This window comes from Balaenoptera physalus (assembly GCF_965194825.1).
Source record: "Balaenoptera physalus genome assembly, chromosome: 3".
Taxonomy (NCBI): Eukaryota; Metazoa; Chordata; class Mammalia; order Artiodactyla; family Balaenopteridae; genus Balaenoptera; species Balaenoptera physalus.
In genome coordinates, this window is record NC_138890.1 from 177,410,705 (window position 1) to 177,427,075 (window position 16,371).

Sequence of the window (16,371 nt, forward strand, 5' to 3'; positions counted from 1 at the left end):
AAAAACAAAAAATCGAGTTGGCTCCAAGATACATTTGTGAAATCATTCAAAATGAAAAAGTTAAGCATTGATTCTGTTCGGCTTTTCAACCATTTCTCCCCCGTTTTGTGGTCTGTATTGGTAACCTCCAGAAAGGCCCGCTTTTAATTTATTTATGACCATTTTGCAAAAGGTCCCAAGCTAGCAGGTGACACGGGAACTTGGTCACGGTTTATAAGGCTCAAGACTAGGGTTCTTCTTTTTCTAATGATTATCAAATTTATGTTTTATAAAATATACACCATCACTATGAGATGACACGTCAGTACCTGAAACAGAACAGGAACCTTTATGCCACCTTGTGGATTTCCCCATTCATGCACCCTCCTCTATACCATGTTCTGATTTTTCTAAGAATTTTTATCATGAAAAAATGTTGAGCTCCATCAAGTGCTATTTCTATAGCTACTGAAATCATCACATAGATTTTCTTTAATCTATTAATGTGGTGAGTTACAGTGACAGATTTTCTGATGGTGAAATCATTCTTGCCTACATAGGGTAAACCTTATCTGATCATAATTTTTAATATGCTCTTGGAATTGATTCATTTCACTTAAGAAATATTCATTTATATTTAAGGAAATCCAGCCTATAAGCTTCTCTCTTTATTTTGGTGTCAAGTATACCTAATCTTCCCTCTTTTTTCATTTTCTGGACCCACTTATTTATGATGAGAATGACGTATTCCTTGAAAGTCTGGTTCACCTCACCTCTAAGATCCTCCAGTTTGGGTGCATTTTGGGAGAGATGGTGAGTGAAAGGGGGTGGATTTTAGTACCATGTCAGTTTATTTAATGGTTGTTAGTGTATTCAGGATTTTTTTCTTATATCAGTTATGGCATTTAAAAATATTTTTTAGTAATGCACTCATTGCATCTTGATTTTAAATTTACTCATGTATGTTATTCACAATATTTTTATGATTATTAAATTTCAGTTATATCTGTAATTGTTGTGGCATGTGCTGTGTTGGGCTCGACTTAAAGTCTCTCTTTGTTCGAAAAGCAGGCCCTCCAGCCCCTCCTGCACAGGCTTCCCAGAACCATCACTAGTGAGGATGCACGAGGGACCACGGCCACTAGAGCGCGTGATTAACGCGCATTCTATCTACCTATCTGTATCTATCTATCTATCTGGCATCATCATCATCATTTTGATAAAGAAAACGGCAGCACACTCTGTGTAGGTCCTGGTGAGTGTCACGCACCATACGTGGAATAGCTCTTTCAGTTCTGCATCACCTCCATGAGGTAGGAACAGTCTGATTCTACTGGGCCAATACAGAAGCTGGAGGTAAGGGAGGTTCAGGCAACTGGATAGTGGAGTTCAAAATATTTCAATTTGAATCTTTAACATACAGACATTTAGAGACTCTTTTTTTAAAAATTTTTTGGCCACGCGGCATGCAGGATCTTAGTTCCCTGACCAGGGATTGAACCTGCGCCCCCTGCAGTGGAAGCGAGGAGTCCTAACCACTGGACCGCCAGGGAAGTCCCCAGACATATAGAGACTTTAACTTCTATGAAGTTTGTAGCTATCAGCAGTGTATTATAATACCCATTTCCCTTAATTCTTGACCATGCTGGATACCTTTTTCTTTTTTTTCTAATCTTTGCCAATTTTATAAGTGATAAATTATCTTACCATCATTATAATTATCATTTCTTTGATTATTAATGAGATTGAAAAAATTTCATACATTCATTGGTAACTTGTATTTCTTCTTTGGTAAATTGCCCGTGCATGTCATGTGCTGACTTTTCTATTAGGGTTTATACATATCAATATCCAAGAGCTTTTAAATTACTGATATTGAAGATTTCTAGGCAGCCACCTAAATTCAAATCCCCACACTTCTAAAAAATGATGGAGAACAACAAGAATAGGTAAAACTACACAAATCTGCACCCCCATCATAATGAGAACACAGAGAAGTGATGAACTTCAAGTTACATATAAGCAGAAAAGGCAACATAAAGTCCCAGTAAGCTTACGATGACTGTTTCAAAAGAACAAAGTGTGTAATCCCTCCTCAAGAAACTAGAGAAAGCAGAGACAATTAAATACAATGTAAGGAGAGGGAAAGAAAAATTTAAAATAAGAGAAAAAACAATGAAAATTGTTTAAACAGTTAAATGATAAAGATTGTCAACAAAGTGAAAAATTGCTTCTTTAAAAAGATTAATAAAATTGATAAACTCTTAGCAAGATTGATCAAGAAAAATACAAATTACTGACACCAGGAATTTTAAAGAATACGTCATTACAGATCCTACAGACATTAAAAAGATAGTAAGGAAACAATAAAAATGATACTCAAGAAATTAATTTATCAGAATTGACCCATTAGAGATAGAAACCTTAAAAGATCAATTTCTGTAGAAGAAAAAAAGTTATCAAGGAACTAACCCAGGATAATGCACCAGGCCCAGATGGTTTTAAAAAGGAATTCTACCAAATCTTTAAAAATCAGATAACACAAATGCCCCATAAGTTGTCTCAGAAATAGAAAGTGAAGGAAATTTTCTAATTCTTTTTAAGAAGTATAACACTGACACTTGATTCTGATAAGGAAAATACAATAAAAATAAAATTGCTTACTTTGACTATTGGTGCAAATATGCTAAATAAAATATTAGCAAACAGACTTCGATTTCACATTAAGAAAAGAATACATCATGACCAAGTGAATTTATTCCAGGAATGCAAAGTTGGATATTAGGAAATATTAAGAAATTCATTAATATAATACACCACATTTATAGATCTAAGGAGAAAAATCTATGATTATCTTTTTTTTTTTTTTTTTGGCTGTGTTGGGTCTTTGTTGCTGCATGTGGGCTTTCTCTAGTTGTGGTGAGCGGGGGCAACTTTTCATTGCAATGCGTGGGCTTCTCATTGAGGTGGTTTCTCTTGTTGCAGAGCATGGGCTCTAAGCGCGCGGGTTTCAGTAGTTGTAGCACATGGGCTCAGTAGCTGTGGCTTGCGGGCTCTAGAGCACAGGCTCAGTAGTTGTGGTGCACGGACTTAGCTGTTCCGCGGCATGTGGGATCTTCCCGGACCAGGCCTTGAACCCGTGTCCCCTGCATTGGCAGGAAGATTCTTAACCACTGGGCCACCAGGGAAGTCCCTATGGTTATCTTTATAGATGGCAAAAAGCTTTCAACAAAATTCAACACTCGTTCCTGATAAAAACACATAATAGGAATTGTGGATACATCTTAACATGGTAACGTGTGTGTGTGCATGTTGTATGTGTGTGTGTGTCTGTCCATGTTATTCCTAAGGTAGCAACTTAATGGGGGAAAATTCTAGGTGTTTCCAGTATGATCTGGAAGCAGGGCAACGATGCCTATGACATCCCATACTGGGATGTGTAAACTACACCCCCTGACATATAGCCTGCCACTGGTTTTGTAAATGAAATTTTACTAGAACACGGCCACACCTGTTCATTTACGTAGTGTCTCGAGCCACTTTTGCCCTACAACAGCAAGGCTGAGTAGTTATGACAGAGACAATACGGCCCAGGGGTCCCCAGTGCCCAGGCCGCACAGCAGAAGGTAAGCGCAGTGGGCAGGTGAGGGAAGCTTCATCTGCGCTCCCCATCGCTGCCCATCACTAGCATTACCGCCTGAATCATCCCCCCAGCCCCATCCGTGGAAAACCTGTCTTTCATGAAACCGGTCGCTGGTGCCAAAAAAGTTGAGGACCGCTGATATGGCCCACAAAGCCTGAAATATTTCACCATCTGGCCATTTAAAGAAAAAGTTTGCTGACTCCTGTCCTGTAGTATCTGGGGGTGTTAACTGTTGAAACTAGAAGAGAGAAATCAATGGGAGGTATAAGAATTGAGAAAGTAAAACGATCGCTATTTGCAGATGATACCATGGTTTACTCAGAAAACCCTAGAGAATCAATGATAAAATAACTCAAATAAAAGAATTCAGTAAGCAGCAAGGATATAAAATTAAATATATATATATTCAATAACCTTTACATATGAGAAAAATGACCATATTAGAGGACATCATGGTGGATAAAAGAAGGCCCAGGACTTGTAAACTCAACAAGTAATGTGCAAAATCGATGCAAAGAAAACGTCAAAACATCTCAAGAGACACAAAATTATATGTGAACAAATGGAAAGACATCCTTTGTTCTCGGACTGGGTGACTCACCGTCATAAAGATGCCCATTCTTCCTACGTGAATTTATCAGCAGAGTTCAATGTTGTCTATATCAAACTTTTTTATTGAACTATAGTTGATTTACAATATTGTGTTAGTACAGGTGTACAGATATATATGTATCTGAATCACTATATTTTTATATATTCTTTTTCGGATTCCTTCCCATTATAGGTTACTACAAGATACTGAGTATAGTTCCCTGTGCTATGCAGTAGGCCCTTATGGTTTATCTATTTTATATACAGTGGAATGTATATCAAATTGTTATGGAGCCAGCAAGTTGATACTAAGTATGGAAAGTAAACATGCACTAATTGTTACAAAAACACTGAAAAAGAAAGTTAGGGAAGACTGTTATTTATTGTCAAAACATACCATCAGGCCTCCAAAACTAAAGCAGTTGGGTGCTGGCGAGTGAATAGACAAGTGCGTCCATCGCCTGGGATAGGAAGCCCAGAGCAGGTGCAGGTACAGGTGGAAAGGTGGTGTCATCCAAACTACTAGACAGAGACGGGCTTTTCAGTAAGTGGTTCTCCCCTGAGACTTTGTCTGTCTGTTTAACAGGCTGAGTGACCGTCTACAGTTGACCACGATGTCCTGTCGGGGCGCATCAGCCATTCCGGATCCGCGCTCGGCCGCCGCGCCTCATTCCTTCACGGTGATGACGGGCTTGGTGTGCCGCGCTGCGCTCAGGATGGTTTCATCTACTCTCGCAAGTACCACGGGCTGAATTTCTCCCGAGCGCCGTCTCTGCCTGGTCTTAGTACAGGGTTCCTGACCGCACAGAATCAGCTGCCCCTTCCCTCCTTTTCTGGGCTCTGGAATGGCTCTGGAATGGTATTTTCTGTCCCTTAGAGGTCTACCTAAAATTTGCTTTTAAAACAAGTGGACCAGATACCAGAGGGGCAACAGTCTGAGCAGCGGTGACCCCGGTCAGTGTCGCCTGAGCTCCTGCAGCCGGAAGGCTGGAGACTCCGCCGTCCAGCCCTGCCCCACCGACCCGCGGCCCCGGAGGCTGCCGTGTGCTCAGGCTTCTGCCTTGTCTTCCTTGTTTTCTCCCTACATTCTTTCAGTTAATTTTGTTCCAGATTTTCTGCCTTCTTCGTTTCACATTAGGACGGCATTTTTGTTTCAGGTGTGTGTGATTCTCTGTCGTTGGGTGTCGGGGGCAGGGGGGACACGGAGCTGCTGACTGGCGTCCGGCTTAAACGGAGGTCGTGTATTCTGCCCAAAGTGACATCACACCACACACAATTCACGAGGAAACCCCCTGGAAAGGGACGCAGACTTGCAGCTTCAAACGAGACAAAGCCACAACTTAGCCATTAAAGTATAACTCAGAGAAGAAACGTCACCGCACTCAGGAAAACATACAATAAACACTGGACAAAGATCTTATTCAAGAGGGAAGCACTGGGCTTCCCTGGTGGCGCAGTGGTTGAGAATCTGCCTGCCAATGCAGGGGACACGGGTTCGAGCCCTGGTCTGGGAGGATCCCACATGCCGCGGAGCGACTGAGCCCATGAGCCACAATTACTGAGCCTGCGTGTCTGGAGCCTGTGCTCCGCAAAGGGAGAGGCCGCGATAGTGAGAGGCCCGCGCACCGCGATGAAGAGCGGCCCCTGCTCGCCGCAACTAGAGAAAGCCCTCGCACAGAAACGAAGACCCAACACAGCCATAAATAAATTAATAAATAAAATTTTTAAAAAAAGAGGGAAGCACTGAGATATTAAACCAGCCTAAGACGTGTCTGAGACACTAGGTGCTCACAGGCAGCTGGGATAAGATTGCGGCATTAGATGCAAAATTAAAATCCCCCTGGATGATCCCTGAGCATCCCTGTGCCCACGTGACTTGAAAAGGAGGTGCCACCCAACTTTTCACTTTATCTCAAAATTCTGGACAACTTTCTGACACAGAGGTGCAAACACCAGGGTGGTGACTTTGCAATAGGATTTAGACTTTGTGCTGAGTTTTCTGAGCAAGAAACAAACCCAAGCCTCACATAGCCCCCAGCTGCACCTCTGCCCTAAACAGTGTGGCACTGGTGACCACATCTCATCACAAAGCCCGTTATCGCTCACCCACCCCAAACCCCAGTGAACTGAAAATCAACCCTGGGTGACACCCATGTCCACTGGAACGTCTCCAGAACCAGACAGACTGCGTCATTTGTCTCTGTAATTCCTGTGCGGCTCCCAGGAGAAGTGTTTGGTCCCACTGTCCTCACGTCTTTGAGCCGCAGATGGAAAGTCCAGTGTTTGCCTGGATCTTATCCCAGTGGGCTAGTCACGAGTCTGTGAATATGCCGACACCCAGTGTTTCTTGGTGGGGCGTGGGGTGGGACCTATGAAACGTTTGGGCTGTTCTATGGTTAACAAAAGGCCCAATTTTCCTATATGTTGACTGGCTCTTTCCCTCCCAGTGTTTGGGTCAATCGCTAGGACACGAAGCAGACCCCGAAGGCAGGGTGTGAAGAGCCTCGTCTGTGGGTCCTTCCCACCCAGACTGGGTGCCAGCCCGGAGATGGCAAGTCCTGTGCCAGCCCGGAGATGGCAAGTCTGGACAGCACTTCTCACACTTTCTGCGCCACTTCAGAGATGCTTTACCTAAAAACAGAAAACCTTCGCATCCACTTCCACGGGTCGGGAGGATTTTCTGAAGCATTGTCAGCCTCAGAATCTCAGATGAGGCTGGGCCGCTGAGGCTCAGCTTCCTGTGCCCCTCAGACACTGACCCAACCAAGACACTGCACTTTGCAACGCCAGGTTGTCTTATATTGCGGTAAAACCTATGCAACAGAAAACTCACCATTTTAGCCACTTTAAGTGCACATTCACGTTGTTGTATGGCCGTCACCACCATCTCCAGAACTTTCACATCTTCCCAAACTGACACTCTGCCCACCCCAGGCCGGCCCCGCCATCTACTCCCTCCTCCAGGGACCTCCTAAGTGGACTCGCGCAGGACGGGTCCTTCTGTGACGGGCTTGTTTATTTAGCACCACACCCTCAGGTGCATCCGTGTCGGAGAACGTGTCAGAATTTCCTTCCTCTTTAAGGCTGACTAATATTCCATTGCATGTACAGACCACCTTTGCTTACCCATCATCGCCTGATGGGCATCTGGGCTGCTTTCAGCTCCTGGCTCCCGAGGCTGCGCTGCTGCGAACAGGGCCTCCAACAAGACATGAGCACACTTCCGGGAAGGAAGGTGCCTAGAGCAAGGAGGAAGGTGCCTAGAGCAAGGAGGAAGGTGCCTAGAGCAAGGAGGAAGGTGCCTAGAGCAAGGAGGAAGATGCCTAGAGCAAGGAGGAAGGTGCCTAGAGCAAGGAGGAAGGTGCCTAGAGCAAGGAGGAAGGTGTCTAGAGCAAGGAGGAAGGTGCCTAGAGCAAGGAGGAAAGCCCACAGCCTTCTCCCTGCGACACTGCCTGGGAGCAAGGAGGCGTGTGATGGGGCGGGCCTGCCGCCCGCTCAGAGCTGGGAGTCTTTCTAGAATGAGGGTGGTGCCTGTGTTCTCACTGGCCCTCCTGCGCTGGCTTCAAGCGCCTCACCTGGAAAACCCGGGGTTCCTGTGCTGCTGGGATTTGATCTGAATAGGCACCTGCCTCCCTCCCCACCCCGTGCCCATGCCCAGCGGGGTCTGATGGCCGAGACCCCGGGGGCTGGTGCCGCCCATTGCGGCCGTGACTGTGACCCTCAGACAAGGAAAGCCAGCTCTGGCCTCCACAGGCCTCGCGTCTTATCAGGAGCTGGCAGCAGCGTCCCAGGAGGGGGCCCTGCAGGCTGCCGGTCCAACACCCTCCCTCGGGGCTCCACAGTCCCCCTCTGCCGGGGGTCTGGGCAGAAGCAGGGTGGGCGGTGCTGGGTCCACCTCGGGACTGTCAGGAGACGGCATCCATCCTTCTTACAGCCTCAGCTCAGCACTGACCAGTGAGAGGCGATGTCGCCAGTGGCCATGCGGCCCAGGTGGCTGAGCCCACACACCCTATGGGGCTGGGCAGTGGTGGCCGCGAGGGCCTTGCGCCCTCCCCCGGGCAAGCTGCAGACTCGGTGCATTCCCCCCCGCCCCCTGGCAGCGGGAGGGGGCGAGGTGGGTGCTGGCTGTGCCACCAGCCCTTGCACAGCGTTTCCCATTTCAGAGGCTGCACAGACTCATGACATCCCACCAATAATAGTCCAAAGACCAAAGAAATGTTCAGGGTTTGAGTATATAAAATGCCGTCTCAAAAAAGATTTTACGAGATTAGTCACGACCAAAAACAACCTTAATTTTAACTCCTAAGGCAGAAATTTTAAAAAGAAAAAAGACCATAAAATGCTGTTTGCCGAGTCATATGGATTCAATATCAGATTGACGTTCTGGTCCAGAACCATCACGCCAAATACTTTTGCACATGTGGGACCATCTTTCAAATACGCGTCGCAAACATTTGTTTGTTTTCTCTCTCTCTCTTTTTAATCCTACAAGACTTTTGTGTTTTTTTAAACATGGTACATGGAAAATGAGATCACTTTTCCAAGTGGAAAAAAGAATTTGGCCCCAAGCGGAAGGCTGCACTTTTTTAAGGGGAGAAACAACCGCATCCACATTCAATTACTAGCAGTCACAGGACCTGCACCTGCCACTGCAGGGCCCGCCACTCGCTCTGCCCCCCGACGCCACTGCCCCAGCCCCTCTTCAGGGATCAAGGCAAACGGGTGAGAAAGCGGAACTTCCTTTTGCCAACCCTTGAATATCCTGATCTCTTCCAGCCCAGGCAGAAAAAATAGCCAGCATGTACTTCAAAGATTGCTTGTCAAGGTCACGGCAGAGGAAAAAGAAGAGGGAAAAAGGAACAATTCCAACGGCCCCTCTCATCGCCCCTCCCTGGAATGAAGGGAAGTTGGGAGCTGTGCCCTCCCCTGAGAGCCGTTGCCAGGGTTACACAGCAACACCGCAAGGCCAGGGCCGCCAGTCACGCGAGCGAGCGAGGGGCACCGGGCGTGTCGGGCAGCCGCTCGGCCCTGCTGGAGCCAGATCACTCGCGGGGCCTCGCAGTGGGGCCTGAGTGCGTGCGAGGCGCTCCTGCTGGGAGCGGATCGCTGGCTGTTTATAGATCCCACAAACAGTAAACTTGGCCTTGGGCTCCTGCCACGGAGCGGCTACGGCACTTGAAAGCAGTTCTCGAAAGATGCAGTTGGCTGACAGGGGCAGGACCGCAAGGGTGGAGGCAGGTGCGGACCCCCAGGCCCTGGGAGCTAGACCCTCGCGCTAGTGCAGCCCCTGCTCTGGCCATCCACTGCCCAGGGCCCTCCAGGTCTTTCTCTCCAGGTGAGCGACTTGGCTGTGGCACAGACACCTGGGTGGGGGAGGTTCCTGGATGGTGAGCTTGGCCCTGGGCCCTCCCAGCCTCCCTGTGGCTGGTGGGGGTGGAGCCCAGACCCGGACACAGAACGTGGCCACTGCAGACATCTCTCTTCCTTCCCTGGGGGGACGCAGCTATTCCAAAAGCACCTCAACCAAGTGCTGCCTTTTCAGCTGTGTGACCTTGGACAAGCCAAGGGGCAGAGCAGGGCCTGAGTGACCACAGCGATCGCTGACCAGGGAGCCCTGCACGGTCAGGGGCTCCTGGTGGACGGCTGGGGAGCTGTGGTGGACAGTCAGGGGTTTCACAGTGCAGAGTTCTGGGGGTCTAAAAGCCACGGAGACGCCATGCCCAGCCAGGCCCCAGGCAGCTGAACTGCCTTCAGGGGTGGAGCCAGGAGCTGGGGGCTTCTGACCCCCAGGGAGACCGCTGAGTGGACAGAAAGCACGCCCTTGCGGGCCACGGTGGGACACAGCCTGGGCGTGGCACTGCCCTCGGACCGCTTGGTGTACGGTCAGGCTGGCGGGGACCGGGGCCGGCGGGAACGAGGCAGGGCGTGGGCTGGCGGCCGCCGGGGAGTCGGGAGCAGGCTGTCCTTCCCGGCTGCGTCCACCCGCGGGCCAGCTCCCGTGAAACCTCATACACTTTTGTTTATGTCTGTCGAACCCCTGAAAGAAAAGCCACATCAGAGAAGTTTGGGAACAGCAGTATCAGCGGTCACAACAGAAGGTGAGAAAGGGTGATTTCTCTGCGCACAGAGACCAAAGCGGGAGACGGAGAGGCCCGTGCCGCAGCCTGCTCAGCGGAGGCCCCGGAAAAGCATGGGTGCAGGCGTGAGGACATCAGGGAACTCTCCCCGGAGCGGTCGAGCTGTGGATCCTGGGGCCGCTTCCCCCGGATCCCCAGACATACGCCCGTCAGCCTCGCCAGCGCCATTCTTCAACAGTCGGGGACCCAGGGGGTTGTGCAGCCCGCAGTCCCTTACAGCCACCCCGAGACCCTTGCTCCTGGGCCACCCGGCCCTCCCACCCTGCCGGCTCTGCTCTGCCCTTCCGGCCGACTCCTACTGTGCCTCACTTTCTACGCTGGGCGACTCCGTGATTCGGCCACACGTGCTCTGGGGTTTCACACCTGCGTTTCTGGAGGACGCGTGGGCCCTCATCTGTGCGCCTGGCACTAAGGGGCAGAAATCGCAGCAGGGAGCCCCCGTCCACGACCTGCCGGGAGCCGACACCCTCGGGACCCCCGGCGACTTCTCCCAACCAGGGGAAGTGTTTTCTAGTTCTTTCTTTAGAAGAGCGACAGCCTGAAGGTGAGAAAGTCTCCGCTCTTGTTCCCAGTGGGTCGCTTGTGGTTCCTGAGAACTTCCTGGCAATTGTGCTGGCTTTTCCAGAAACCACGCCAGCACGGGTTGGCATGGGTCGACGGCCTGCTGAGTGTCTGCGGGGCTCCCAGACACGCAAGGCCGCTCTCACGCCATTTCCGTGGGGTCTGGGGGTGCCACTGGGTCCAGGCTGCGTGGGTCACCTTCACAGGCCCAAGGCTGGCGGTGGGAACGGGTGAAACCCCTTCACCTCGGCGAGTCAGCACATCTGCCCGTTGGCCACCCCCTCCACTGAGGATTTTTATTGTTTTAACCTTAGGATCCTGCTCCAGCCTCGAACTCAGAAACCTAACACAATCCAATGAGTCTGAGCCTCCCCTCCGGCTCCTTTTAACTTCATGTGGCATCCAGCAAAGTTTATTCGATCAAGCACGGATGCAAGGCTTCTGTGTGGGCACAGGGTGAGCCAGCACGGGCTCTGTCCCCTCCCCAAAGTCAGCCCACGTTACCCAAACGGGAGGAGTGAACCCCAGAAAGGCCATGGGGACCCCAGGACGCGCAGGGCTGTCTGGGTCAGAATGAGGAGGAGCTGGGGTCTGCAGCCTGGGGCGGGGGCTCTGGGGGAGCAGAGAACAGGTAGAAGAAATCCTTTTTATGCTCTGCTGTGGCCCCTCCCCCAGTTGCCTGGGGACAGTCTGCCTGGTGGGATGACAGAGGCAAGGGCACAGGGCCCACAGCTGAGCTGCGCATCGGGCACTCACCCCTCCCCGCCCACCCCCCACCACAGTCTCATGCAAACCCCAGGCCAGGGCTCCTTCCGAGGTGGCCCTTTCTAAAGGGGAGCCCTCACCAAGGAGGCAAACCCACCGGCCCAGTCCCTCCCCCCAACCCCTGCCCTCTGACCCTCCCTCCTGCCCCCAGCACACAGCTGCTCAGGGACAGAGCGCACAGGGCCAAGGAGACAGCCTGGGAGATGCCCGGCAGGTGGGGCCGCACAGAAAAGAGACCAAGGATGAGACAAGCATGAATTTAAATAAATATATTTAAGGAGATAAGAAAATAGATTAGCAAAATGAAATAAGAAGAAGAAATAGTACAAGCAAATCAAGGGGAACTATTTGTTAGGTATGAGAATGTAAGGAAGACAGAAAACATTTGGGGGTGTGCTGTGATGGGTACAAACCTGGAAGATCAGTCCTGAAGACAGCAGAGAAGGGAGACCAGACAGAACACAGAAGTAAGGCCAGTAGATGGGAGGTATTGCCCTGGAACAGCTGGGTAAAGGCGGCTCCAGAGGCAGAACCAGTAACGGAGAGAGACAGTATTTGACGCAATGATGGAAAAAAAAATCCAGATTAAAGAAGAAAGACCTCAGATGGAAAGAACTTGGAGCACCAAGCAGGCAAAACAAGACGAAAGACACATTACAGTGAAATTCAAGAATATCAAGGCCAAAGACAGGCTCACAAAAGCTCAAGAGGGAGCCAGAGCAGAGCCACTGCAGAGAACGAGCCTTGGACCCCACCAGCGGCACCCGTGCAGCAAACAGTGGGACAGTATTTTTGAAGGTTGAAGGAAAAACTTTGAACCTAAAATTCTATATCCCACCAAACTGCTATCCAAGCCTGAAGGCGTGGGTGAGATGCAGGAAGATTTCACATCAGGACCCTCGGTGAAAGCACTGAGCGGAGGCCCTCAAAGCAAGAAGCGCGTCTGGGGGCTGCAAGGAGGGTGGCCCACATCCTGGACCTCAGAGGGGCCTCGAGAAGCCAGGAACACAGACAAGATCCGTGCCGTGCAGGATTCAACTTCTGGACAAAGTTGCTGTGTCCGTGCGGGGTCTGGGGGCCTGGACGGATGCGGACCTGTTGGGGAGACGCCAGCCCTGCTAAATCTAGGGGGTCAAAGAGAATCCTGCTTGGAAAGACCTGCTCTGAAGGTGATCCCCCAAGAACAAAAGCAGAGTGTGTGACTTAGACTAGCATGAGAAAGCTCAGTCAGAATGGGGAGCTAGAGAGAAGAAAAGGAAACCAAGGAAAGTGCCGTCAATAGAAAATACAAAACATGAGGGCAGAAATTAGCCCCCAAACAAGAGTAATTACAAGAAGAATAAATGGGCTAGGCTCGCCAACTAAACGATCCCCCCCCACAAACATTGCAAGAGAGCCACTTCACAAGAAAGGAAACCTGACAACGAAAGCACGAGGAGGGGTCCCAGCTGCAAGGACACCAGAAAGCTGGGCAGCTTGAACGTCTGGACTCTAGCGGGACGGGGGTTAGAGTCAAACGTGCAGGATGTGAGAGCCACAAGGCCCCGGAGCCCCGGCCAGGCTTCCTGCTAGAGCGGCCGCCTGGAGCCGGGGTGGCGTGAGCTGCCAGCTGACGGCTCACAGAGCTGCTGCCCCCGGGTTTCCCCAGGTTTCAGGCGTCCGCGTGTCCCCGCCGCCACTGCAGCCCTCGCTTCCGCTCTGCCGGGGAATGGAGCTGCGTCATGGTTCTGCTGGAATCCGCCCGGCGTCAGTGCTCACAGACTCTTCTGCGGGGGAGGGGGGGGCAGGGAATGTGCTGTCCTCAGTGGCCGCAGGCCTGGGCCTTATCTCCCTGGGGGACAAGCCTCCCCCCACAGTGTCTGGTCCACCGCCTTCTCCCTCCACCCGTCCTGGAGGGGCCTTGGCCTCCAGGTCCCCACCTGCCACTTGGTCACGGCCTGGTCCATGCGGAGGAAGTGGAACTGGGGAGGGCCAGGATGCCGGGGCTGTCCTCACTCCCCGCCGCCACTCCAAGGGCAGGCAGGTACGTGTGGCTCCCCGGCTGGAAGCCCCTCCCCTGAGGCACCTCCTCGTGGCCTTCCAGCGTCCACCTTCTCATCTCCAAGCCCGGACTCCCCTGTCCTGGGTGCAGAATTTCACAGAGGCGAACACCTGGTCCTTCTCATCGTCTGTGCTGGTCACCCAGCGGGGCCTTTCAGGCTGGAACCTCAGTCCTGGGCTCTGGGAAACCTTCTGGGTTGCTTCCTTGATGATTTCCTACCCTGTGGTCTTTCTGGAGCTCCAATTATGCAGGTCCCACGGGGCCTGGCAATTTCCCTGACTTCCCGCTGTTATTCTCCGCTGTCTTCCCTTACGCGTGGGAGGACTCTGACTCCAGACCCTTCTACGGATTTCTAGGTGTTGCTCTCATGCTTTGAATTTTTGAGTTCTTTTAAGATCTCTGAATGGTCGCTTTTACAGCTACCTGTGTCCCCATGTCTGAGGGGCTCGAGGGCCGTATGGTCTGCCCATCTGGTCATCTCCACTTTGCACGTCTGTCTCCTCCAAGCTGACTTTCCTCCTGGATCCTGTGTTTTGCTCCATCAGCCTCTTTCCCGGAGGGCCCAGGATCCCTGTGTGCGCTGGATCTGAGGAGCGGGTTCGGGACGGCCGACAGGAGGCCCGCCACCACAAGCCTGTGCGGCCTCGGGGCCGCGTGTCCTGCAGGGGGAGCCCGGACGTCCGCACTTTTGGTCCCTTCTCCATATAAAGTAGCAAATTCACCGGCTCTGAGAACCAAGACGGCAGCACTGGAGGCCCTTACTCTGCTGAGCGCCCAACCCCGATTCCTGCACGTGCTCAGAACCAGAATGTGAGAGTCACGCTCAAGGTGAAGGCGAGAAACAGATGCCACCTCTGAGCCGACACGGACAGCAGAGTGATCAGGGAAGGGATGCAAAGCAGCTAATACGACCCTCCTCCAGGAGATAAAGGCAGCGCTTGGAAATGAACACAACGAAAAAGATGAAAAGTCTCAGAAGAGAAACAGACGCTATACGACCCTCCTCCGTGAGATCAAGGTAGCACTTGGAAATGAACACAACGAAAAAGATGAAAAGTCTCAGAAGAGAAACAGACGCTATACGACCCTCCTCCGTGAGATCAAGGTAGCACTTGGAAATGAACACAACAAGAAAGATGAAAAGTCTCAGAAGAGAAACAGACGCCATAAAAAAAAAGAACCAAATGAGAATTTCAGATCTGAGAAATAAAATATATGAAGTAAAATTTTCACTGGATGGGCTTAATGGCAGAATGGAGGTGACAGAGAAAAGGGTCAGTAAAGACAGATAATAGGAAGTATCCAGCCTGAGAGAGAAAATATTGGAAAAAAGTGAAGAGAGCCTCAAGGACCTGTGGGACAGTGTGAAAAGGCCTAACACCTGGGCCAGTGGAGTTTCTGAAATAAAAGAGAAAGAGATTGGGGAAATAAAAATATTTGAAGAGTATGGCTGAAAACCTTCCAAATTTGGTGAAAGACATAAATGTATAGATTCAGAAAGCTCAGCAAACCCTAAACAGGACAATCTAATAAACCCACTCCCAAGCATATCAAAATTAAGCATCAGAAGTCACTAGAGATACTGAAATGGAATACTAATAAATATCACTAAAGTCAAAAAGAAGGCAGAAAAGATGGAAACAAAAAATAGAAAAATTATGAAATGGTAGACTGAAATCCAATAATATCAATGATTACCCTAATATAAATGGCCTCACACACCAATTAAAAAAAGAAGATACTGTCAGACTGGACTTAGAAAAACAAAAAACAAAAAAAGGTCCAAATATGTACTGCCAACAAAAGAAAGATATACATTAAATACAATAATACAAATGGACTAAAAGTAAAAAGATGAAGCAAGACATGCCAAGGAAACATTAACTAAAAGAAAGTTGGAGTGGCAATGTTAGCGTTAGACAAAGCAGGCTTCAGAGCGAGGACAATTACCGGGAATAAAGAGGCATTTTATATAATGATAATGATAGAAAGGTCAATTAATGAAGAAAACATAATAATCCTAAGTGAGTTTGCAACATACAACAGAACTCCAAAACACATAGAGCAAAAACTGGTAGAACTTAAAGGAGAAATACAAAATTCCACAATTATACTAGAAGATGTCTTTCAGGTTAAGACTGGACAGAAAATCAACAAGGATATAAAAGCCGTCAACATTATCAACCAGCTTGATGTGACTGATGTTTACCGAACACCTCACCCAAGGGCAGCAATCTGGTGGGGGCCCCTTCCTGGCTCACAGATAGCCGTGTCCCACGTGGTAGAAGGGGCGGGGGACTCTCTGGGGTCTCTTTTATAAGAACACAGATCCCATTCATGAGGGCTCCACCCTCATGACCAAATCACCTCCCAAAGACCCCACCACCAAACACCATCACACTGGGGGTTAGGTCTCCAATCTAATATGAATTTGCATTATATTAATTTGGGGGGGATACAAGTATTTGGTCCAGAGCAACAATCAATGAAACCAATAGCTGTGTCTTTGAAAAAGATCAATAAACTGAATACACCTCTAGCCCAACTGACTAAGAAAAAATAAGAGAAGACGCAAATTACCAATGAAATGAGAAAGGAGACATAGTCACAGAACCCACAGACATTAAGAAGGCAACATGGAGCCCATGGTGCTG

At 49.7% G+C, this 16,371-nt stretch overlaps 1 protein-coding gene and 1 long non-coding RNA gene across 5 annotated transcripts in view; one reads left to right on the plus strand and one right to left on the minus strand.

Annotated features, from left to right (window-relative positions):
• AHRR (aryl hydrocarbon receptor repressor) overlaps positions 1-16,371 on the minus strand; it is a 73,996-nt gene that overhangs the window by 16,603 nt on the left and 41,022 nt on the right. The gene's annotated exons all lie outside the window — the stretch shown is intronic.
• Positions 8-16,256, plus strand: LOC309657594. The gene is made up of 2 exons (XR_014261860.1): positions 8-7,448; positions 7,617-16,256. It is a non-coding gene; the product is annotated as an uncharacterized lncRNA (long non-coding RNA).